At 28.7% G+C, this 7,167-nt stretch overlaps 1 protein-coding gene and 1 pseudogene across 2 annotated transcripts in view; both read left to right on the forward strand.

Moving 5' to 3' along the window:
- The first annotated feature begins 1,429 nt into the window (after window positions 1-1,429).
- Window positions 1,430-7,167, forward strand: part of LOC105116598 (uncharacterized) — a 14,642-nt gene continuing 8,904 nt past the window's right edge. For both annotated transcript variants that reach the window (XM_011014019.1, XM_011014020.1), the window contains exon 1: window positions 1,430-1,548. The gene's annotated coding sequence lies outside the window, so the exon portion shown is untranslated. The remainder of the gene's footprint in view (window positions 1,549-7,167) is intronic.
- Window positions 1,527-1,945, forward strand: LOC105116600 (fimbrin-like; annotated as a pseudogene).

The following is a 7,167-nucleotide window of genomic DNA, read 5'->3' on the forward strand; positions in this document are numbered from 1 at the left end:
TTTCTATGTGGCTTCTTTGATTTCCATGATGGAAACCAACTAAAGTTAAAGTTCCATCAAAGAGCATTTCCATGGGGCTCACCTCAGGGAAAGGTTTTCATGAGGCTGATTTTAAGCTGCCATCCAAGCACGAATGCCTTCATTTAAAAGAATATTTTTGGTATAGAAAGTCTCAAATTTAATATCTAAATCACATTCTTCTTGTTATTATTATGTTTCTTCTTGAATTTGTTTCTTTTCTTTTGCATTTTCAAATTATTTTGAGTTATTTTTAAACAAGTTTCAATAACTAAATTCACTTTATAATTTATCGCCATCAATTCAGATTAAACATCTATTTGCAAATGTGTTTGAAATTGTTTAAATGTATAATTATATTTTCAATGTAATATCATTTTTATATATTCATTTCAAAATAGAGGTAATGTTGATAAAACAACCTCTACCTGAAATGAATTAAGAATTTTGATATCAGAATCACTAAGTTTTGATATCATAATTTAAATTCCATGTACTTCATCAATGATTAGCTTATTGTTAGTAATTTCATATTTAAAAAATTTTAAACTAAGAAAATTATTAGAACATGATTAAAAAAAGATATCAATCTTGTTTATTTTTCATAAAAATAGTTAAACCAAACATATGTAAGATACGGTCAAGGCAACTATAGTTTTGTTTTTTTACAGTTAAATCATGTTCAAATATTATTAAGAATATTATATTTTCCTTTCAGTGAAAAACACGTTTCGGTGATTTATTTGCCTCCTGGCCCAATGACATGCGATAATTTATTTTTTTCATTTTATTAACCACTTCGTGAAATTGAATTTACTTATATAACTAGAGCTAATTAAAATATTACATAAATTTTGTATGGGGAATAAGAAAGTGCTCGGTCTTGTTTGCTGGCTGGGACACATATTTTAATTTAAATTTTATTACCTATAAAAGTCAATTATATACCAAAATTGAGACTTGACTTTTATAAGATCCAAAATAAGTTGACCTGACGTAAACAAACTACGAGCCAGAATCTTAGATCATAATTATTTGGTATTCATTCAACTTATATCAAGCACCAAACCATAGGTATAATATCTTGGCTTCCTGGCAGGTTGATTAAAAATCTCGATGATTGATTGATAGCTTGATTTGGATTTTGTTTATTTTAAATTATTTCTTATATTTATCTAGTTAAATTTAAATGACTTGGTAAATTAATATATTACTTCGTGTATTTAGTTAAACCTAACTGTATCAAAGTTTAGAATTAAAAAAAATAAATCAGAGTTTACTTGGTAATACAAAAATTAACCTAATTTGCCGTGGATTAACCTGACACATCTCATCTTGGATCTGAATTAATCCAGGTCTGATTTTAAGACACGGTCTCATCAAATACCTGGACTAGGCATAAGAAATTTTAGATTAGAGTTGAGCCTCTTCCTCAAAAGTGCCTTCGGAGTTTTGAAGTTGTAGATCCAAGCTATCTCTTCCACTATCCTCTTAAATTTTCTTCCTCTTAAATATTACACGCATAAATAGATATGGAGGAGATTCGCCGGGCTGTTGTAGCTTATTATGAACATCTGCCCGAAAATAACAAGAAACTGGCCAGGAATACTTTCAATGCCATGGATAAGAACGGAGACGGGCAAATTAGCCTCCGTGAATACGCGGACTCTCTCAAGAGAAAAAAGGCACATATTTTACTCATCGGAGCATATTTAGCGTGCTGGACAAGGACGGCAATGGAAGCTTGGATTTTGAGGAAGCAATCGTCTTGTACTACATCATGCAGAGTGGAAGGGCTTCAATTTGCCAGGGTTGTGACTCGTTCTTGGCAGGAGCATACTTCAGTTTCTCTCAATGTTTCTTCAATGATGATTCAGTTAGCACCTATGAAATTTGTTATGCTTGTTATTGTTATAAAATAATATAAATAATATTTTAAAACCTCATCTAGTAACTTAAATTTTTGAGTTGATATAGTTTTTTAACTTGGTATTAGAGATTTAATGATAAAGTGGTTACGAATTTAAATTTCACTATTTTTATTTATTTAATAAAAACTAAACACATGATAATATGAGTCTATGCAAGTTTTAGTTTGAAAAACTTTCACTTAAAAAGATATGTTAAAGAATAATATAAATCATATCCTAAAATCTTACATAATATCTTAGACTTTTAAATTGATATGATTCTTTGATAATTATTGTGGTAAAAATTTCACATACCACGGTGATGCCAACTTTTGAGATAACTAGACTTTACTACAACAAAGTAGGAGCGTGATCCAAATGGCCTCCATAAAGGTAATTAATTTTAGAAACTTAAACAGTATAATTATGTACTATTTATACTAGTAGAAAAACCAATTTCACTTAAAACTTTAAGTTGTTAGGTAATCAAGGTCTCAAGATATGATTTATATTATTCTTTAATATACCCCATCAAATAAAAGCCTTTTGGGCTTGAAACTTGCACAAGTTTTTTTAATCTTATGTTTAATTTTAATCAAATAAATAAGGATGCTAAGATTCAAACTCGTGACCACTTAGTTATCAAAGCTCTAATATCATGTCAAAGAATCAATTCAACCTAAAAGCTTAAGCTGTTAGGTGAGGTTCCAAGATATAATTTATATTATTATCTAACAACACTATATATTTTCCTAATTAATGGAGCATTACTTCTTTTTCTCATTTAGATAATCAATTTTGTTTTTGCAATTTCAGCCACAAATATTAAATGGTCATTTTATTTGTTAAGATTTTCTTTTATTTGCATGCTCTCTCAAATTTAAAGTATTTGAGAAAATTATAAATTTGAATTAATGACCAATTTAATAAGATTTGTTTTTTCTTTGGAGTTTTGAATTTTTTTTAATTAAAAAACAAATATTTGGAGTTTTGAAAATGTGTTTTCGCATGGATTTCTTAAAGACAACAAAATAAATTATTTTCTTACATTCTGGATTTTACAACATGTTTATAAAACTTCAAAGGGTATTGGCCAATATTCAAAAAATATAAAAATCTTATTTTGAGGGGAATTCATCTATTATTCATTGTTAATGTTTGGATAAAGAAATCCAAAATGGATGAATACCCAAAATATTTGTCACACCCTCACGACGTTGTGGCGATCCTCGATAGATTTCAGGGTTTTTTGTTTTGATTTTGTGAATAAGGGAGTCACCACCTAGTATTTTCGTCATTAAAAAACCTAATTGGTCTTTCATAGATTTTAAGACAAGGGACTAGTTGCGTAAAGGGAAGGTATTAGCACCTTCAGTATGCCTTATCTAAGATAAATTGCTTGGTGTTTGGTTTGCCTTATCATTACTACAGTGTTGGTGTTTTTTAATCTCATTAGTTTTTCTAGGTTTGATTCCAACTAAATTGATTAAGATAGAAATATAAGAAGATTTCATGTGCTTCAAAAGCTTATTTTTTTCCTTAGTATTTTAAGAGTTTGCGACTTGTATATCACAAGGAGGAGGGACAAAAATTTAGAAATTTAGGGCGTTTTAAAAGCTTATTTTTTCCTTAGTGTTTTCTACTCTCACAACTCGTAAACCATGGAGTGAAAAATTAAAATGTCTTCAATTATAATCAAGGTTTCTTTCAAGGATGTGTGCGGATTTATTATTCCTAGAAAATTATTTTGAATATTTACCACTTAGGATTTCATCCAAATATTAACGGTGAATAATAACAAATTATTCCTAATAATATTTTAGATATTTTTTCTTTAAGGATTTCTTTATCCAAACATTAGCAGTGAATAATAGATGAATTCCCTTCAAAATAAGATTTTTATATTTTTTTTAAATATTGGCCAATATCCTTTGGAGTTTAACAAGCATGTTGTAAAATCCAGAAATGAAGAAAATAATTTTGTTGTGTTTAAGAAATCCATGCGAAAACACATTTTCGAACTTTAAATATTTGTTTTTTTTATTAAAAATATTCAAAACATGTTAGGTATTGGCTATATGCAGCATATAAGAAAAACATTTATATTTTTTTTTAAAGAACAAGTATCACAATTAAAGACAACAAACCATGTATATATTCTCAAAATTTTCAAGGAGAAAAAATAATAATAACACACACACACATACATCCACTTTTACTATGCTCCACTCACACATTATTTTTACATGATACAATTTAGAAATTGCAAAATAAACCTTCAAATATTCAGGAATTGCAAAGGAATATTTTTACAATATAAAAACACAAACACCACAAAGTAAATACAAAAAAAAATAAATAATATTACTTGTTTTTTAAAAGATTGAAAAGCCCAAATTTATCTACGCGTCTAGGACTACAACTTTGATGAGGAGTCGAAGTGAGATAAAATTATTTTAAAGAACAAGATCTAGCATTAATTTAGTCAGTCAAAAGGGTCTCCTGATCTAGCTCAAAAACTAACAAATGCCAAGAATCTTAATATGACTAAGAGTATGATCTAAGAACAAATCAACAAAATTGATGATAGAAATAGAGTTTTTTTAGTGCAAAACTCGGGTCAGGATCTTTCTCGAGGTAGAATTCTCTACCTCCATGTTAGATATTCAAACAGGAATATCTTGAGTTTCTGATATTGAAATCAAGTGATTCAAAATCCCAGATTTATCTACATGTCTAGGACTACAACTTTGATGAGGAGTTGAAGTGAGATAAAATTGTTTTAGAGAATATATTCTAGCAGTAATCTTATTGGTCAAAAATGTTTTTTTATCTAACAATGTTGAACATCCAAATCTAACAAAGAATTTGCCCTAAGAACAATGATTCCTAGGACCTAATAAAGGTGCAGGTTAATTTTTCAACATGTCATGAGTGATAGAATATAGGTAGGATGGTCAAATATTGTATAAAACAAAATCAGAATCAGAGCCTAAGTTGGAACAAAAAATTGTGACAACAGCAGAACCAATTTTTTAGTGCAATTTCTGAGGGATTTATCCAACCTTAAAGACTAGATAAAGAAGAAATGAATTTAGTATTATAAAGACTCCTGATCAACCTAAAAAAACCTGATGATTTTGGTACAAAAGGGAAGGATAAAAAGAGCAGAAAATAGCTCAAAAAAGGTTTTGAAAAAAAATATTTCTCTCTGCTTTTGTCAATCTTCTGGCAAACATGAGCTAAACTACTACACTTAGTTCAAAAGAGGTATACACCATCTCCAACACGTGACGTCCAAAATTGAGTAACAACAATATTATTGGGAATAACTTGTTATTATTCACTGTTAATATTTGGATAAAAAAAACCCTAAGGAAAAAAGAGGCTTTTTAAATGAAACCTTGATTATAATTGAGGACATTTAAGTTTTTGACTCCACAGTTTACGAGCCATGAAAGTATGAGACACTAAGGAAAAAAGAGGCTTTTTAAAACGCTCTGAATTTCCTTAAATTTCTAAATCTTTGTTCCTTTTCCCATGCGATTTACGAGTTGCAAATTCTTGAAATACTAAGGAAATGAGCTCCTAAGCACATTGAATCTCCTTATATTTCTATCTTAGTTGTCTTTTAATTTATAGGTTATAAATTTAGTTCAAATCAAACATAGATTTTAAGAGATCTGCATTATTTCTTTTTGGCACTCTGGAGATATATCTAAGGGTATGATCTATATTGGCCAAGGGTTCTTGCTTTTAAACTTTGAACCCAACTTTTTTTTATAAAGTAAAACTATCCTAGGAAAACTAATGGGATTAGAAAAAACCAACACCATAATAGTTATAAGATAACCTAAATACCAAGCAGCTTACTTTAGGTAACGCGTACTGAGGGTGCTAATACCTTCCATTTACGCAACCAGTCTCTTGCCTTAGAATCTCTCAAAGACCAATTAGGTTTTCTAGTGACCATAATACTAGGTGAAGAGTCTCTTATTCATAAAAAAAAGACCCTAACATCAATATCCCTACTCCCAAAAAGGGTCAACATGATGTCGGGCTTTGCAAGAGGGTGACAAAAACCATTTAATAAAATTGCTTTGACAAACTTCTTATGCCATTGTGTTAGAGCTTGTTTTAAACCATATAAAGACTTTACTAATTTACAAAAAGCTTTCTCATTTTTAGGAAGTATAAAACCCCTAATTTTCTCCGTATAAACTTCATCCTTTAAATATTCATTTAAGAAAATTGTCTTAACATCCTTTTGATGAATATAAAATTTATAAATTGATACTAAAGAAAATAAAACTCTAATGGATATAATTTTTTCCACTGAAAAATAAGTGTGAAATAATCAATACCTTTATTTGAGTAAAACCTTTGCTAATTAATCCTACCTTGAAGTTTTGGTAGAACCACTAGTATTGTATTTTCTTCTAAACACTCACTTACATCCTATTGTCTTATAACCTAAAGGTAAATCTATTAGGACCTAATAGTTAGACAATATTGAATCTATTTTATTATTTATCATTTCTTAAAAAAAAAAAACATCCGTAGAAGACATAGCTTCATAGGATGTCTTTAGATCATCTTTTACATTTAAGGTCTTAGGTGTTATTTTTAATATTGTGTTTCTACCACCTTCTATTAAAAATACAATTGAATTAGTAGAAATGAAAAATGTATCTAGGTGCCTTTTCTTTCTAATTTTTTTTACTCTTTTTAGGTTCATTTGAACTTATTACTTCTGATTGTTTATATTTTTCACTTAAAGTTGATGACATGACTAAAAAATTGATGTCTTCTCCTAAATGCAGGAGTGTCGAAGTAATAAATAACCCGACAAGACTAGAGTCGAACCATAGGGAGGTTAATTGTATAAATTACAGATAATAATAATACAACAATGATAATAACAACAACAACAACAATAATAATAGTATTAGTAGTAATAATAATCATAATAATAATAATAATAAAGAAGAAGGAGGAGAAGAAGAAGAAGAAGATGAGAACTTTGAGATGAAATATTATTGTAAAGATTAAATAATGATAATAACGAATGTCAAAGTTAGAGGATCCACTAATAGTATGTTAAACAAGTATAGTATAAACTCTTATTATTCAATTGGAAACCACACACAAAGAAGGTTCCAATCTGATTATAGATTGTTAACATGATTACATTAGTCATCTTATTCGATTAATGCTAATACTTGTAAATCTCGTCAAG

The sequence above is a fragment of the Populus euphratica genome, unplaced genomic scaffold (genome assembly GCF_000495115.2).
Source record: "Populus euphratica unplaced genomic scaffold, PopEup_1.0 scaffold996.1, whole genome shotgun sequence".
In the NCBI taxonomy this organism is placed as follows: Eukaryota; Viridiplantae; Streptophyta; class Magnoliopsida; order Malpighiales; family Salicaceae; genus Populus; species Populus euphratica.